This window comes from Stegodyphus dumicola, chromosome 3, assembly GCF_044657685.1.
Source record: "Stegodyphus dumicola isolate Sdum_Otavi_A_Nest chromosome 3, ASM4465768v1".
In the NCBI taxonomy this organism is placed as follows: Eukaryota; Metazoa; Arthropoda; class Arachnida; order Araneae; family Eresidae; genus Stegodyphus; species Stegodyphus dumicola.
The window spans coordinates 182,152,353-182,172,325 of NC_140770.1; positions in this window are offsets into that span (position 1 = coordinate 182,152,353).

Below are 19,973 nucleotides of genomic sequence, written 5' to 3' on the forward strand. Positions count from 1 at the left end.
AATCCGCGAATTCGCTATAATCAACAACGGCAGTTTTCTAAACAACAACAAACTAAGCAACTACTACAAACTGAGATGTTTTCCTCCTTTTATAAGATTTTAAAATCACGCGCTAGAATTTTCCAGTACTTTCTCGAAATCAAAAAGAGATATTTATTTATTTAACGCACGCGCTCTTGTATTTTTAATTTTTAATTTTTTTAATTCTTTCTTTTAATATTCGTCACGCGCTGCACTGCGCGAGAAATAAAACCATTTAATTTATAATTGAACTAACATTAGCTTTTTTTTTAAATACCAAATTCGTAACAATATATTAAGTTTCATTAACTTTAAATAATAAATTTTCATTGATAACCGTTTCCAAGTAAAGAAACGTACTGTTACGAATTTTTGTAGATATGTAAATAATTGCAGCGAAGTTATGTTTAAAACTATAGTATATTTTGTATAACGTAACATTAAAAAGTCTTAAGAGCAAAGCTCTGATGGAAAAAGAAGATAACAGAGACAAGAATATTTAACATTGAGGTAAATGACTATCTCGCTGAATTAGCTGGTGATGGGCTTTGGCGACTAATTCTTATCTCCAAATTCGGCGAGAGATGTCCAGAAATCGCCAAGCTTTGCGGCCATTTGGCGACATTTTAGACTGTTCCTTCTATAGCTGTAAATGATGAGTGGAAGTTTGTCGAAAGTTCCAGAACTGTAAAGTGTTTCTTTAGGAAAAATAAATTTAATAAAACTATCATCGGTTCTGTGCGCATTCAATCCATAACGAACCCGTACGCACGTAATTGGGGGCCCACCAGCGGCCGAGCGGTAAAGTCGCTGAACACTGGTAGTTCGGTCCGAGGTTCGAATCCCGCGAACGGGCTGGCTGCATGGGCGTTTTCGTGGTTTTCCCCGTGTGTAACGTGTATACGAGCCAGTTTCCCTTAGAAAGTCCTCCACGAAGGCATCCCTTCCCTTAGGCAGATAGCCCTCGAGGCTTTGCCATAATCACACACACACACACACACACGCACGTAATTTTACCATTAATTTTCTAATTTTGAATGATTCAAAAGCACAAGCTTTAATTCACAGAATCTACTGAGCGGAGAAAAAGATGCATTATAAACATTTAAATCTCATTTCTAAAAGTCCCTCAGAATAAATTTTGTTCTCTTCATTAGTTTGATAATTCCTTTGACTATAACTCTCAACTCAGAAAAAGGTTATACACTCACTTCCAAAAGTTGAGCACGGAGAGGAAAATGCTAATTTCCGGAAGCTAATCAAAATTGAAGGGGATGCAATTCGCTGCAGAGGTGGATGGAAGCATGCAAATATGTTAGGTAACAGCCAATCGCGCTTTCATGTCAAGAAATATGCAAAAAAAAAGGCAGTCTTATAAGAAGCCAGCTTTATGAAGGGTTACAGAAGTTGATTGTAAGTGCTGATAGATGGTGTTTAAAACTTTCGTACAATTTGTTTTCAAGACATGCGTGTTTCTATGACTTCCAGAAGATTAATGGAAGATTCTGAGCGCTGGCGTGCTGTGGGGCGCATTGAATCAGGACAGTCGATCATAGATGTTGCTCTTTTCTTCGGCGTTCATCATTCTGTAATTTTACGTTTATGGAAACAATTCCAAACCACACAGACAGTTGTCTGAAAGCCCGTAGCCAGTCGCCCAAGGGTTACAAGTCCCCGCGGAAGATCGATATATTGCTATTGTAGCCAAGCGGAATCGCAGAGCGACCTCCACAAGTGTGAAATCTATGGTTACAGCGTACATTGGTAAGGCGATATCTGCAGCTACTTCACGCCGAAGATTACATATGAGTGGACTGTATGCCCGGGTACCTCGAGTTTGTGTTCCTCTTTCCGTCCAATCAAGAGGGCACGATATAGTGGTGCCGGGAACATGTCAATTGGAATGTGTCTGACTGGGGCAATGTCTTGTTTACTGATGAGTCAAGATTTGCTCTGGAGTCAGATGACAAGCGTATAAGGATATAGCGTGAACAACGAACACACAATCAGTCCCAAAACATCACCGAACATCACGCATTTCGAGGCGGAAGCATTGGTGTGGGCAGGGATTTCATTAGGATACTGCACCTCTTCAAACGGGTTCTTTGACGGCTTTTCGGTATCGAGATGAAGTTCTAGAACCCATTGTGAGATTGTACGCTGCAGCAGTTGGCCCTACTTTTGTTTAAATGGACGTTAACGCACGTCCCCATAGAGCTGACATCGTCGATGACTGCCTGGAGAGTGCAGGGATTGCGCGTATGGCGTGGCCAGCATATTCGCCCGACATTAATCCCTGGGATACTCTCGGCCGTGCTTGTATTTTCACGTTTCCTACCTCTAGCCACTCTTATTGAGCTGGAAACTGCTCTACAAGAAGAATGGCGATTGCTTAATTCTGCGGTGTTTGACCACCTAATTGAAAGCATGGTCACAAGGTGTAAACTTTGTATACAGAATGAGGGAGATCACATACCCTATTAATGTCCTTTTTGTTTCATTTTATGCTGTTTATTTTCACTTTATACATAATTCTGTTTAATTCTTCAGTATGTCATTATCTGATAACTTACAAAAATTTAATATCGCTTTCATTTCTGTATATAATTATTGATTTTGTTTTATGCATAAATATATATGCTACTTTCCTGCCGAATTTTGTGTCAATCAAAGCAGTATTTGTTGAATGTTTTGCATTTTACATCTTCGTGCTTAACTTTTGGAAGTGAGTGTAATTCTTTACATTGCGATAATAATTCGCTACACGATAGTGAAATACTATATCATTGTCTTAAGTGCTTTCAAGCAAAATATTCAAATAATGAACTTAAATCATATATTGAAAATTGTGAGAAAGAAATTTAATAAATGTCTCAAAGTTTGTCGATGCAAAGAAACATACTATTAAGTGGAATGTTAAAATACGTTACTGGAAGAAATAAAATTCTTTCACCAGTTCCCAGACTCTATATGTGTTTCGTATTGATAAATATTTCGCATTATGGAGAGTTATCGTGCATGAAAAATATTCCCATTCATTTTAAGAATTCATACAAAATACAAAAGCATGTTTAAGATTGTTCGCATTATTTTCAAAGTACATGCTCATCCATCTATTTGAACAATACAACTCGATTTAGCCAGCTGAATATATTTGAAACACTTTGTATCAAATGAAAATTTGTTCCCGTAAAACTGCTTTTAAATTTGACTTGAAAGAATCATTTATTTATTAGAAAACTGCACTGCACAAAATAAAACAAGTTGACTGACATGAATAAAAAGGTAATAAAAACATTGTCATTGTTGTCTGTATTTAAAATTGGATGAAATATAATTTTTTACATTGTGATTAAATTCCTGGGTATAAAAAAGTAAAACAGGTGGATAAAAAGAAAGTATTTAAAACAATTTGTTTTCTAATGGAGAATGTTTCAATCGATATTCGCATTTGGGGCATTTAACAAAATATGTTCCAAAATAACAGGTATGAAAACTTAACGTGATTTATATTTTACAAATTATCCTTATTCAAATATACAAAACAATACGATCATTATGATCAGCTGAAACAGATACATATTTAATTAGTACTCAAATTTAGTAGCTTAATGACTAGTTCATTTTATAATACTTATAAAAATATAATTTGTAGACGTTACTCACTAGTTACCGAGTGAGTAAATATCTTGAGTTTCCACAGTTTCTTCTGCCCCCAGGGTGACTGAATGATGTTTCAGCAGATTTTCTTAACTCTGACGGAAACACCGTCGGTTTTGTTTTAAAAGACATCCTAGAAATTATCCTTTCTATTGCATATAGTATTGCACAAAGCAAAGGAAATATCTGAAAAAATGAAGATTTGTGTACATAATATGGTGTATGAGCACCTCTGGCTTGCATCGAATGTTTATTAAAATGGAGGCATACAAAGTCGGCAATAGAAATTAGGTACCATTCTTCCACTGGAAACTGATTTAATACCGTGAGAGAAATACTGGTGGAGGAGAACGGTTTCACATTCTATTTCCCCGCCCATACTTTCAATGGTCATGTTTCACCCGTCTGGTGATAGTGCATGCCAGAAAAGATGTGTAGTTTTTTTTTTTTTTTTTTTTTTTTTTTTTTTTTAATCAAACTATAGCTAAACAATTTGGCCTGGGGGAATAAAGGTATTATCAGCTTGAAAGATAAAGTTACACTTAACAAACACTATCTGCATCTCGAATCGTTATGGAAGCTTAACATGGGCAATACCGCTTTGTAATCTTCCATGTAAAATGACAAATGGACATGATGCACACTTCCCAAAGCCTAAATAAATCACTTCCATATTTAAAAAACAAGTACTGTGAATCATAGGTTTCAGCTAGTGTTGTCTACAGCACGTTCTGAAGTAGGTAATAGAGGTGAGTTCCAGTCATCAGAAACAGTAGTTGTTTTCGTTGATCATCATTGCGCGTTTTATGTTTTTGCATCAACGTAGTCTCCATTTTGCCTTTATTTGTGAAACAAGAGGTTTTGAGATAAAACTTTGCTATAAATATTCTGTTTAAGTAGTTTTACTTTATATATAGAAACTTTGTTGCTGCAGATGTACATTAAGTGCATCAGTCGTCGAAGTATTGTTTCTTTTTAATTTAACAATTCCCTTGAATATCCTTTCAGTTCTGTCAGTAAGTTTCGTTTTCGTCCCTCAACTCTGTCTAGGAGATAATGTTTTGCGATAAATATTTTATGCCATCGTGAGTTCAGATCTTTTAATGACTCCAATGATTTTGTATCTAAGATTAAACATGCACCAACAAACCAGGCACCAACAGTCTACACGTTGTAAAGCACAGTCTCATGTTGCATTATCCTTTAACATGAAATACATTTTACAAGCTACAACTGAAATTTGAATTCTTACACTACCTTGAAAATATATCTAAAATAATCACAAACACACAAAAAAGGCTATTTTTTGGTTTATTTTTATAATTAATAGAAACAAAATTAGCTAATTATTATAATTATTATGTTATTTTGGACAACGTCGGTAACTTACAACTGTTATATCCCAATAAACTCGATCAAACGATACTTAATATTAAACGAAAGAGAGAATTTTTCAGCTGTGAAATGCTGTAAAATTTTAAACAGAATTTTTTTACATTTCACAGCTTGCTGTCTTCGTCCAATTCAAGTTTCTATGCATCAATGTCAGCAAAAATTAGTGACCGAGTGAGTAAATATCTTGAATTTCCACAGTTTCTCCTGTCCCTAGGGTGACTGAATGATGTTTCAGCAGATTTTCTTAACTCTGACGGAAACACCGTCGGTATTGTTTAAAAGACATCTTAGAAATTATCCTTTCTAATGCATATAGTATTACAAAAAGTAAAGGAAATATCTGAAAAAAATGAAGAAACAAAATATAAAACTGTAACATTTTATCCGTACAAAAACATTTTTTAAATATTTTTTGCTCTCTACATCTATTTCTCTATTTTTCAGTGCCACGTACTCTGTACTCTTACTAATAAATAGAAAATTCTGATATGAATAAAAAGTGCACACTCGTTAATGCCTTGAATAGATGTAACGTGACCTGCTTCTATACTTCCCATAACACTGAAATTTTTAGCAGAGGTGGGCAAAACATTTCTTATATGGGAGCAGATCAAAAACCGTTTGCTTGCTGTACCGAACTGGTTCCTTTTCATGACTAACCTCTCACTAGCAATAGCTTTCGTGAATAAGATCGGGAACGGAGAGGGAATCAAGAACGGTGGTCTAACATGCAGCGAAAAGCGGAGACAATGAAACGAGAAATGAGATCGGAGGAATAGACTCAACCAAATCACTCATTCCCTGGACAGATTCTTTTCAGATGCAGTTTTAAGATTCCCTAAAGATTTCCTTTTTACATAGTACTAACAATAAACAGCCGATGCGCTTAAGGTACGTATTTCGGACTGCGTGCAGATTAAACTGGAGGCCGCTGCTATAAATAACTCCAAATATTTTTCTTTTGTAGGTATTTACAGATTATTATTACAGCTTGTCAAATTGCAACTAGTAGAACACTTTTCAGTTGTTATTGTATTTAGTCGCATAACTACAAGATGTTATGCACATAAATATAACATATTGTTACGTTATTTTATTCCTTCACGCTCGTCCGGGGTTCGTAGATTTGGAGTGCATAACGACGACACTTGATGAAGTATCGAAGCACACTTTATTTACCATTATTAATCAGGACAGCTCCAATAACACAGTCGTCGAAGATATTCTACTATAAACTCGCTGGAACAATCAGCGACACAACCTTCACACGATCAAGCAATAAAGGTAAAGACAGCTTCACTGCAAAGCACCAGAGTACAGCTCCCGACTCTGCTTGGTCGTTCTCGGAACTCCACGCACTGTCGAGACTCTCCACGCTACAACTCACAATGCACTCGACGACACACAGAGCACAACTCTTCGGTTCAGTCGTTCCCGGAGCTCAGCACGCTCTCTCCACGATGCACTAACGGCGATACACTAAGAGACTCTTTCGGTACACTCGACGACCCACTCGTCACTCGCTAACCGACTGTCAACTCGATGGACTCCGAATAACTCACTAACTAACTCGATACTAATTAGCTCCGTGTACCAGCAGGGTTTATATAGCTTTTGCCTTGTGTTCGAGAACATTCTGGGCTAAACCGGTAAGAATTCGTTCCAGAAGGTTCTCCATTAGTCCATGGCATATCGCCAATTTTGTCACCAAACGTCACCAAAGGGGCAATTTTCGCCAAATGTGACAACCCTGTTTTCCCTTTCTATTTTATGGGAACCATAAAATTGCTTTGCGGGGAAGCTATCTTGCGGCGTCTTTACCTTCCAATATTGTTACGATTTTTGTATTTATTTAGCTATTTTTGTAGAATTTGTAATTAAAATTGCTTTATGTTCCCGTGCAATGCAGCACGATATTTATTTGAATGCCGGAAAAATTAAAATACAGCAGCACTCGAAATAATAAATAAATAGATATCTCGTAATTGTACACCTTTGCCATCGAGAAAATAACAGAATGTTCTCGTGCTGAATCAAAAGCTTATACAGCCGGGAGAAAAACATCTCAATTCAGTTGTTTACGTATTGCATTAATTGACTGTAGCGAATTCGCTGTTAGATCGGATTAGCTTTCTCTGTATTTTTGAATTTGAGTTCTATTTATATTTTAGTAGTTTAAAATATAACTACTGTGAAATATTGCGATATTGTACGAATATCTCTGAGAAAATTTCAGAATTTTGTTTTATTTATTGTGATAAGGATAAATTTTATTCACTTTTTATCAGACTTGTGCATTCAATTTATTACGAACCCGTGCGCACGCAACAATATAAAACATTTTAATTAATTAACACTTGGATGCGTAAAATCGTCACCACCACCTGATAAGAATATATTTAAAGAGAAGGACATAGCATAAACACTTCTCGTCATAAAACAAATCATAAAAATAGTTGGATGAAGAATTAAAATGTGTATTTCATAAGCCTATGAAACACAAAACTAAAAATGATTAATTATTTGTAATTATAAATTTATGTGTAACTTTATGTAAACTTTTGTGTAACTAACTCAGAGTATTTTTTAAAAAATACCCTGACTTAGTTACACAAAACGTTTGCAGATTTATGCTAACAGTTTTAAAAGTGACGATTTTTATTAGATAAGGGAGATTTCCTAAATGTTGAGCAGAAAACATAGAAATTGTAATTTTTCGTTACAATGCAGTGAATTCTTAAATATAAAGAGAAAACAGCTGTAAGAACTCGGCCATAGCAATATATTTCCCCAAGGTTTTCTTGGACTTGGTATTCATCATAAACCGGTGTTTGTCACATAACTATGCAAATCAATTCTGCCATAATATTTAGTTGCCTGTAAGTTCGTGTCACGTACTGAGCCACGCTCGGATAGCGCTCCGTCGTTTTGATCTACAGCAGCGGCAATAATCGTTCTACGAACGCAAAAGTAGTTGTCACGTAATAGCGTATACCCTCAGGAGTACCTGGATATCAATTTTATGCGTATACGACTATTAGTTCGTTAACTGTGGATTTTACAAATTTTGAACATTAATCAGCGTTCCTTGACGCCATTTTCGACGTGAATTCCATCTTCACAACTGCATTAGGAAGCCATCTGAAGTCGCAGCAGTCTAATACTGGTATCATTGGAAAGAGGATTACTTCAGCTTTCTATTAATAATCTCAATCGGCAAACTGGATGATGAATTAATTATAATTAATTTACTAATATAAGGTAGCGAATTTAACTGTGGATTTTACAAATTTTGAACATTAATCAGCGTTCCTTGACGCCATTTTCGACGTGAATTCCATCTTCACAACTGCATTAGGAAGCCATCTGAAGTCGCAGCAGTCCAATACTGGTATCATTGGAAAGAGGATTACTTCAGCTTTCTATTAATAATCTCAATCGGCAAACTGGATGATGAATTAATTATAATTAATTTACTAATATAAGGTAGCGAATTTAACTGTGGATTTTACAAATTTTGAACATTAATCAGCGTTCCTTGACGCCATTTTCGACGTGAATTCCATCTTCACAACTGCATTAGGAAGCCATCTGAAGTCGCAGCAGTCCAATACTGGTATCATTGGAAAGAGGATTACTTCAGCTTTCTATTAATAATCTCAATCGGCAAACTGGATGATGAATTAATTATAATTAATTTACTAATATAAGTTAGCGAATTTTCGCTCAGCAAGCACTTTTCGACCGTTGAAGGAAATCGTTTCGCCCCCCCCCCGCGAGCTGCAGGAAGTTCGCGAAGGTCATTCACAACGGCGAATTTTTATCAAGTGGGTTATTTTATTCAACGTAGTAATTAAAGAACAACTCGACGCACCAATCTGGGACCAACGCCATTACTCATACTTCACCTTCGCAGACAGAAGTTTCCAAATTTGGTGTCATTCCGATAATTAGATCCGGAGATACATTTTTTTCCTCTATTTATTGGACTTAGCAGAATTCAGTGCAGTGTAGTGCTTACATAGTGCAAGTGTGTGTGTCAAAGTTAGAAATAAGTAGAAGAATTCAGTGCAGTGCAGTGTTTACATAGTGCAAGTGTGTGTGTCAAAGTTAGAATTAAATAGCAGAATTCAGTGCAGTGCAGTATTTACATAGTGCAAGTGTGTGTGTCAAAGTTAGAATAAATAACAGAATTCAGTGCAGTGCAGTGTTTACATAGTGCAAGTATGTGTGTCAAAGTTAGAAATAAGTAGCAGAATTCAGTGCAGTGCAGTGTTTACATAGTGCAAGTGTGTGTGTCAAAGTTAGAATTAAATAACAGAATTCAGTGCAGTGCAGTTTTTACATAGTGCAAGTGTGTGTGTCAAAGTTAGAATTAAATAGCAGAATTCAGTGCAGTGCAGTGTTTATATAGTGCAAGGTGTGTGTCAAAGTTAGAAAAATAGCAGAATTTAGTGCGGTGCAGTGTTTACATAGTGCAAGTGTGTGTGACAAAGTTAGAAATAAATAGCAGAATTCAGTGCAATGCAGTGTTTACATACTGCAAGCGTGTGTGTCAAAGTTAGAAATAAATAGCAGAATTCAGTGCAGTGCAGTGTTTACATAGTGCAAGTGTGTGTGTCAAAGTTAGAATTAAATAGCAGAATTCAGTGCAGTGCAGTGTTTATATAGTGCAAGTGTGTGTGTCAAAGATAGAAATAAATAGCAGAATTCAGTGCAGTGTTTACATAGTGCAGTGTGTCAAAGTTAGAAATAAATAGCAGAATTCAGTGCAGTGCAGTGTTTATATAGTGCAAGTGTGTGTGTCAAAGTTAGAAATACATTTACCGTGGATAACAATTATTAGATTTCAACTAATTAATATCAGATGAAGAACAGAGAAGTCTGTCTGCCAAGATACCCAGAGAGGCACAATCGTGCAATAGCGCTAAAAGTGTGTTAAAGTGTGTCAAGTGTTATAAGTTCACCAAGTGTGACGCAAGTGTCATCTCGAAGTGCTAAGTGCTAGTCTTTTAGTGTTCAGCGCATAATTGCTCAGTGCTGTGTTCCACTCTGACATGACACGTCCGACAACTTTATCAGATAAAGCAGGAACTACCTCACAAGATAACTTGGATACGAAAGCCTTATTGACGTCTGAGCTTACACGCGAAGAGCGAATTGCAGCTCTAGCAAGGGACATCAGTCTAATTGCCGACACTTATCGAGGAGGCAAACACGTTCTTTCCCAAGTCTTAAGGAACAGGCTCAAGGATTCACTGGAAGTGCTAAAAGGGTTGGCACTCGAAGGGCCAGATTTCAGTCCAAAACCGCCAACACACGAGGCAGGCACAAACACATCTACCCTCGTCTGTTGCGGCTTAGCGCACTTCCAACCTAACGCAGGACCAAGTGATTCAGCAGCACCAAGCCCTTTCACTGACGTAGAAACAGCTGTAATTCCCCAGGTTCCCATCCCAAGATCTTTTGCGGAGGCAGCAAAGCTGATTCAGAAGCCCAGCCAGTCTAGAAAACCCAGAACCCATACTCTGCTGATCTATCCGGCCCAAGACGCCAAAGGAACAGGCAAAGATCTAAAAGCCACCTTGAATGAAAAATTCCCCCTTGCTACCTTAGGAGTTAGAGTTAATGCAATAAGGAAAATCCAAAAAGGAGGACTGGCAGTAGATTGCCCCACAAAAGAAGACCTCTCTAAACTAGCCAATACATTGGGCAGTGAAGAAGGTCAAAAACTTGTACAGACGAAACTCCCGGAAAAAAGGCATCCTAGGGTTGCAATTCACGCTGTACCGCCAGAAGTACAGAGGGAGGAGGTCGAAAGGACTCTAGCTTCAGAATTTGCTCTTACAAAGTCCACAGCAAAGGTTCTGTACAGACTAAAAGAAGGACGAAATGGAACAAAGTGGATTATCCAATGCGAACCTGCGGCATACGACAAGCTTACGCAACTCAAAAAGATCAGCTTCGGATGGAGAGTCTACAGAATCTCAGAATATTTTAATACGCGACGGTGCTATAGATGTCAGGCATTCGGACACCTACAAAGTGAATGTAAATTCCAGCAACATTGCGCCTTCTGCTCAGGAAGTCACAGCGTTAAGGAATGCAGAGCCAGCAGACCAACCTGCATCAACTGTGCCGATTTTAATTTCAGAACACGTGGTAAAATCAATACCGCGCATGCAGCATACACAGCCTCATGCCCGACATACGCACGATATATTGAACGGCAACAACGCAGCACAGCGTACTAACAGCCAACTAATAGCAACAAGTAATAATCAACCGATACCCACAGAATCAAATAACCCTACGACAGCACAGATAATCCGCTGCACACAAATAAACCTGCAAAGAGCAGAAGTTGCTACAGCACAGGCGATACAACATGCAACGGAGCATTCTGTAGACTTCCTGATGATCCAGGAGCCGTACTGCCAGGAAGGACGCATTGCAGGTTTCCCTATAGCATGGCAGGTCTTCCAGTCAAAAGCAAGGAACCAAGATCAAGCACCAAGAGCGGGTCTAATATGTTGTAACCCAGCCTGGAATCCGCTGCTAATTAAACAGGACAGAGACTTTGTTGCCGTTTTAATTGTGCTCAAAAATGCACAACTGATTCTTATATCTGCGTACTCCTCCCCAACAGATTCCATCGACAATTTCGTAGCAAACGCAACGTACGTCCGATCTAAATGCTATTCAACGCCACAAGTCTATGGGGGTGATCTTAATGCGCATCATGTAAACTGGGGATACCAAGATATCACTCCCAAGGGACAAGCGCTAGAGGACTACTTAACAGCAAACGACCTACATTTGGTCAATACCAGCGGCGCACCCCCTACCTTTGATAATACGTACTGCAAAGGTTGGCCAGATGTCACCCTGGCAACAGGAACGGCTCTAACGCAAGTACAGGACTGGAAAGTTAGCGACGAACTAAGCTGCTCGGATCACCGTTACATAACCTTCACAATCAACTGTGACACCAACATCTGTATTTTAAAGCGCTTTAAGTTACCCAAAGCCAAAATCCGTCCTCTGACAGCAGCCTTCTCTACTTTATTAACAGCAGAACAGGAGACACTAGAAGCCTACAACGGCAAAGACGAGATGGAAGAATTTACAGAACATCTTCTGGATAATATTAAGACCATCCGCTCAAATTTGCTTCCAACGCGAGCTGCCAAGAAACGGCACAGCATTTCATGGTGGAGTAAAGAACTCAGGCAACAGCGTCAGAAATGTCGTGCTCTAAGGCGCAGAATAAGAACAGCAACCGACGAGGACACAAAAATGCACTACCTTTCAATTTTCCGTAAGGAAAGGGCATCATACAAAAAGAACATCCTCGCAGCAAAGATAACAAGTTGGAGAACTTTTTGCACGCAGAATAACAATCCATACAGCGTCCTCCATAAATTGTCGACTAATAAAATCTACCAGCCATCACAGATCTTCGCCCACCCCTCTCTTACAACAGACATCGCAGGAGCCACAGCTGCCACCTACTTAGACGCACTGTTCCCGAATGACGATCCAACACAGGACACAACAGAGCAAAGGGAGATACGTGCAGACTCAACACCTCCAGCAACTCCAGCCGACGAGCCCTTCAGTGACTCAGAAATCAGACAGATCTACCGCCATCTCCCTCTCAAAAAGGCACCGGGACCCGATGGCATCGATTATAACATCCTTAGAATAGCCTACAATGCAAGACCATCCTTCTTTACTAAATTCTTCAATCAGCTCTTGCACCATCGAGTTTTCCCTCGCGTCTTTAAAGAGGGACAAGTCGTCCTCTTCTTAAAAAAGAATAAAGATGCAGAAAATCCGCGCTCCTTCAGGCCAATATGCCTTCTATCCTCCCTAGGGAAGATATATGAGAAGTTAATAGTCAATAGACTCAGATTTCACCTTCATCGCAGCCGCTATCTCAGTAATAGACAATTCGGCTTTAGAGTTGGACAATCCACCACTCATGCTCTGCACGCTATCTTGGAGGAAATACAAAGGAATAGATCAGGCAACCTGCACACCGCCTTCATCTCGCTGGACCTCCAGAGTGCCTTTGATACACTCTGGTGGCCAGCAATCAAGCAGGCACTCAGGAAAGCGCAATGCCCCATCAATCTCTACAGCGTCCTCTGCGACTACCTGCAGGACAGAAGTCTACTAATAACTCATAACAACGGAGTTACTACTAAACACCAAGAAAGGGGCTGTCCGCAAGGCTCGTGTGCGGGACCGATTCTTTGGACGATTACTTTCAACGCCATCCTGGAGGCCACATGGCCAAGACATACGTCCATCGTCGCCTACGCTGATGATGCCGCACTGTTAGTACAAGGAAGAACCCGCGACGAGCTTGAGAAGAATGGCACCGAGTCTTGTGCACTCTTTGCAGAACTCTGCGGCAAACTTAAACTTCAACTATCTGCTGAAAAGTCCTGTGCCCTGATCATACCGAAGCAAAGAGCCAACCTGAGACGCAAACCATGCATCAAATCAATGCAGAGGAACATTAACACTGCACATATCAATAACACCTTAAAGTACCTTGGCCTTCTGTGGGACAACAAATTAACATGGATTCCCCACCTCCAAAGTATTAAACAGCGAACTTCCGAAATAGCAAGAAAAGCCCGCCTATTTCAGGGGCGAAACTGGGGTCAAAATCCCCACATACAGAAAATTCTTTATCTCACAGTCTCAGAGAAAATAGCCCTTTACGCTTCAGCAATATGGGCCAGTCCGATGAGTGGTAGAAAAGTCAAACAGCTGGGAATTATACAACGACCTTACGCCTTACTCTTGTGTAAGGCCTACAGAACAACGGCCACTAGTGCAGCAGTGGTATTATCTGGTCTAATGCCACTGCACATACGCGCAGAAACTGAAGCTGCTTACGCTACTGTTATCCATTTAAAGAAGGAAGCTATCTTCTGCGGAAACACTTATAGTCCAGTTCAGTATGAGCATCCAAAGAATACCCTGGAGACGCACCCTGCGCACAAGGGAAGAAATATAAGGATTCACGTCAGCAGAAGTGGCGAGCAAATTACAATACAGGATCCACGGTACCCAATGCAGTACTATACAGATGGATCCAAGCTCGACGAGGGTACAGGTAGTGCCTTCGTCCTGTACCACGGAGGATGCAAGGAAATCGAGTGGAAGGGGCATCTTCAACCAATAAACAGTACATTCCAGGCTGAAGTCATAGCCATTACCACTGCGATTCAGCATGCAATTGACAGCGGGATCATCGATGCAATGCTGTTTACAGATAGCATGTCAACGCTATTCGCCCTAGTCAACCATAACCACACCTCCCCATTGGTAGCGGACCTCCAGAATATTCTACAATCACATCCTCAACTAACTGTAAATTTAATATGGACTAAGGCACACGTTAACAACGAGGGTAATGAGACAGCTGACCAACTGGAAAAGGAGCCAGCACGCAACATAGCTGCACAGATGGTAACTATTCCAGCGCCACCCTCGTATCTCAAGAGAACTCTTAAGGAAAAAGGTCTGCAGAAGTGGCAAGCTGAATGGGAGACCTGTGATACGGGTCGCAGAACCAATTTATTTCTGCCTAGAGTGAAAACGGAGCGCCAATACTCCATACCTCCCATCACTAATTACATCTCGGGGCACGGGCCTTTTCCCACCTATTTTGAGCGATTTGGTATCTCTCATACAGGCTTGTGCGTCTGTGGGTCGCTCGGAACTCCAGACCATTACATCTTTGAATGCCCGCTCACGGAGGATAATCACCTCCACTTGCCAGCAGACAACCAAATAGCCTTCAAACGATTCATCGTTAATAACAAAGGCACAGTGAATAAATACCATCTGCAGAATAATCAGCCAGATAACCGCCCTGGGGCAAGACCTATGCCAACCCCACTAATTCAGGGTCTTAAGTGAATGTAAGTACTCCTCTGCATCTAAGGAAATACAGTATCTTCCTTCTGCTAAGCGCATGTACCTTCTTTATTAATAGTATTTATGTGTCATGTCATGTATGTGTTATGTTAATATTTTTTTTCTTTTTCTTTCTTTCTTTTTTTTTTTTTTTTCTTAAATGTGTAACCAGTATGTTATGTAACGTATACCTTGCAAACCTAAATCTGTAATACAATATAAATAGCCAATGTATCTCTCATCTGCCCCTGTATGGCAATGTAATAAATCTTTTAAGATCTCAATAAACCTCCGGTAGATAGGGGAGGGCGCGGGACATATGCCTGTTTACCTCTGTTAAACACCAGGCGTCCCCGTCCTCCGTCACCTGTCACCTGTCACCTGCCATAATATTTAGTCCTTGCATATCTCCAATATTCAAATTAATCTGATTTTAAAAACTTGGAACTGTCCCCTGGCATTTAAAGATTAATTCTTTGAACTGGCTGATGCATAATAAGATTTTGAATGTAATCTTCAGGTGACACTTTCACTGAAATTTTAATAACGCGGATATTATGCAATTTTAGAATCAGTTAATGAATAATCCCTAAGGGATTTAAAGAGATTTTAAAATTAGAGATAACAAAGGATTCATTAAATTGCATCATTGAAGATGCATCAAATAATTTGAGGTAACAATAGCATTAATTCACATTCAAATAATGATTAACATTAATTAAAATTCAAAATCTTTTTCCATTAAATTTTACAGGCATTATGTGAAATATTTATTTTCTTTGGTATTTGCACTACTTTAAAAGATATTTTCTTAAGTTAATGATGTTAAATCACTTAAAACCATGTAGAATTATTCAGAGTCATATTTTATAATATGACTGTGTCTGTCATTAATCAAAAATGCCTCAAATCTAAAATATTATTACGACTTTTGTATGTATGTAAATACTTTTAGTGAAATTATAGTACCTCTTGTACAGTGTAACATGAAATGCCTCCCTCCCTCGAAAAAAAAAAAAAGTCTGCAAGCTTTCAGATTTTATATTAGGCCCAAAGGGACGTTTTTTTTAATGTTTCGTTTGTTACTTTAATATATTAAATATCATTTTCTTCGTACTTAAACCATTAAATTCAATTAAACAGCAATATTACAAAAAAAAAAAAAAAAAAAAAAAAAAAAGAAAAAAAAAAAAGAAAAAAAGAAAAGAAAAAAGAAACCTCGCGCATAAAATATTCCTGCTTGAAGCTGTACGCGATGTTAATGTTAATGGAACGCTCTGAAATAGTTGAGTTTGTTAATAAAAAATTCGTTAAAGTTTTACAAAATATGAAATAGATTATAAAACAAATGTGGGCTTCCAGACGCCCATATTCAAGTGGAGGACTCCGTTCTTCAAAATTTGATGTCTCTAGTTACCGCTGCTTTTTCACAATGCAAAAAACAAATTCACATTCCTGCAGATTCTTCATTATTTAATTTCTTTAAACATAATGTAGAGATCTATTATCTGTTGGCAACAATATGAAAAGTGATTCAGAATTTTACAGTGAACCAAGACAAAATGCCAAAACGAAGTTAATAGCCATTCTCAGCTAACGCCCCTTTTGGGCTAAGGAAAAGCGAAACTGCTTGAAAAATTAAGGTTACAGTTGCAAAGCCATTTAACATTGAGATAAATAGCTATATCGGCAAATTAGCGAGATGTCGCCAAGCTGGCGATGGGTTTGACGACTAATTTTTGTCACCAAATCTTGGCGATCATTTGGCGACCATTTTTGTCCGCTTCTTGTCTAATTGTAATGGGTACTGTGACTGAATGACTGTTCCTTAAAGGTACCTGTAACCGTATTCGGTTCTTGTATATAACTGCAATCATATATGCGCTTCAGTAACTTCGGCAAATGGAAGATACTGGAAATTTCCTGACGGCCGGTGTAAAACTAAAAGGAGATCATAGTTTCTGTGTGCATTCACAGCCTCACAAGCCCGTATGCACTCAGCAATATGTTATCAAAACAGAAGCATTTATGCTACAAATTAGTATTTCATAATATATATAAGTAAACCATTGAGCGAGAAACAAAAAGGAAGACCATTGTTATAGGCAACGACACGGTTGATCGTTGGATTGGAAATACTGGAGCTTAAATAATGACTAGAGAAAGAGAAAGGGGAAAATATTTTAGTGAAAGATAGACAATATGCTAACAGCAATCTGCAAAACTCATTAGACTCTAGCAAAGCAAGAATGAATTAGATTCATTACCGCCTACACGCTATTCATGTAATGTGCCTTAGATAAGTTCACATAGGATTTAACCGGGAATAGCTCATAACCGCTGTTTGTTACAAATAGCGTTAACCTTTAGCATCCGCATAACACAGGATTAAATGCATCCCATTCTTTTTCCTGTTTAGACAAATTTCATTGTACTTCTGGATATTATTCCTTCACAGTGCACTATAGAAATTACACCAGAGTACGAAAACGACATTCCCAAATACTAAAAGAATGTACAGGATTAGTCAAAAAATATGTACACACGCTTTAACAAAAGAAAATTCTTTTTTGTGCATTAGCGCAGAGCTGAAAATCGCATTCCAATACTAATAGACACTTTTGGGCATAAGAAAAAAAACTTTTAGGTTGCATATTTCCACAAACAAAGAACGAAATAGAGTGACACATTTTAAAAATATTTTGTTGACAATGCATAATTCTGAAAACAATAACGCTGTTGTAAACGATAAGATCATTACATTAACAATGGCTAGTGAACAGTGTTGATACATGTACTGTTTTGTAGAAAATGGTTTGGTGCTTATTGTTCTGTAAAGGAAAAATTTGAATGACTTACTTAATTTCATCTGAAGCCCCTAGGTTCATTTTTAAAAAGTGTGGTCTTCTTTTTTTCTTTTGAATGAATTTTTAAAATTTTTATTAAATTAAAAATTTTCAGAGTAAAATACATGTTTTTGTTTCCGTACCTTATTATTATTCTTAATGAAAGAATTGCAGAGATTGAAGATTCGGAAGTTTCCAGAAATTCGGGATCATTTAAGAGCTGCAATTTTAAAATTTAGGATTTGTATCAATTTTAACTTTTAACAAAGGTTGAGTAATTATTAGCCGAAAGGGACGTTAAACTCAAAGGGCTGTTAGTCTCAAAATGGCATTTTGCGTCGTTTCACTTTCAGCGTTGGTTCAAACTGTTGCCACCAAGTACTATCTCCATGTATTATATTTAAAGAAACTAACTTATGAAGAATCTGCATGACTGCATGAATGTTTCTCGCATTATGAAGCAACAACGGTACCTAGGTTATCAAATTTTGATTAATGTAGTCCTCCAACCGAACATGGGCTCTTAAAAGCCCGAATTTTGAATTCCTAATTTGTTTTATTATATCTTTCAAATTTTGTAAAACTTTTAACGAATTTTTGCCTAACAAACTGAACGATTTCAAAGCGAGCAATGGCAACACTACAGACAAAAACATTTTTATCTCCAACGCGCGAGACTGTGTATCGGAAATTCCAAAGATATGCGGTTTTTAAATATTTTGTGATATTGCTGTTAAATTCAATTTTATGTGATTTAAGTGCGAGGAACATGATATTTAATAAATAAAAGCAACACACAAAACGTTAAAAAAACGCTTTTTGGGGGGGGGGTAATATAAAAGCTTTCAGATTTTCTTCTTTATAATTTTATTCCCAAAATTCCGGAATTTTAATAAGTAATAAAAGCGTAAGCCAAATATAATAAACCAAATTTAATGTAAGCCAAATATAATGCCCCCGTAAGCCAAATATAATGCATAATGAAAATTATCTAAGTTAAATATATAAAGCATAAAAACCTGATTAATACTAATCATAGAATACTAATCCTTATTGTTTAATGCAAATGAGAAACCTGTCAGGACAAATGTATTCGGCTAATCAAAGAGCACTCAATCACAGCTGAAATCACCACCGCGTATATTGGAAGAGCTATTCACTGCTTATCGCCCCCTTTCGAATGGGAATGGTGGCCTCTCTGAATCTTATCTCTATGAGCCCAGGAATATTCTTACACGACGTTGAGAAACATCTTGGCAGTTCTGGTCTCCATAGATATTCCCTGCGGAGAACCAGAAGAAATGAAAAGGGACAGATGGTCAGTTACATGTTTTATATCTCTGCGAAACCATAACGTTTGAAAAGAAAAGATTCAAAGCGAAGGAAGCATTTCGAAATGGAAGCTTTTCGAGTGTTCTCTTTTTTCGCGAGAGATTCGATTGAAGGAGACCCCTCAGAAAAGAATGAGGGGAGAAAATAGAAGATACAGGAAATGGGAGGAGGCAAAATAAAATCAAATTGAAATACGACCATTCGTAAATCAGGACCGCTTTCAGAATGTCGTATTTTTTAGATGACGTTACCACTTTTCTTTATGTAATAACTTTACAAGAATTTATACACAGTTTTTTGCCTCTTATTTCCGAAAGTAATTTTCTATAAAACTTTGAAGCTATCGAACATTCTTCTAGATCGTTTTTGTTATTTGATGTTCAGGAAGTTAGTCTACACGTCAATAGTTAGAGTTCACAAATATTTTAATGAAACCACGAATTGTCAAATCACAAAGCGAGAGCAACATTTCTTTTTTTTTATAGGAAAGTTTTTAAAGATTTCGAAGAGCGTTCTTGGAGACATGTGTGTATCTCAAGTATAATTCTTACAGACACCCTCACAAGCCCGTACTTTTTAGGACAGCATTATTGGCAGTAATTGTGTATCTAACGTGACATCCTTAAAGAACTGATGTCTCATGTTGCGGTCGTTGTTATTGTTTCAGATGGTTAGGCACTTGCAATTTAATACTTTCGTGCGAAAACGCAATACTTATAATTCATTTAGCCGTCGCATCATGAATGACGTTTCCCAAAATGCACCACAGGGGACGAA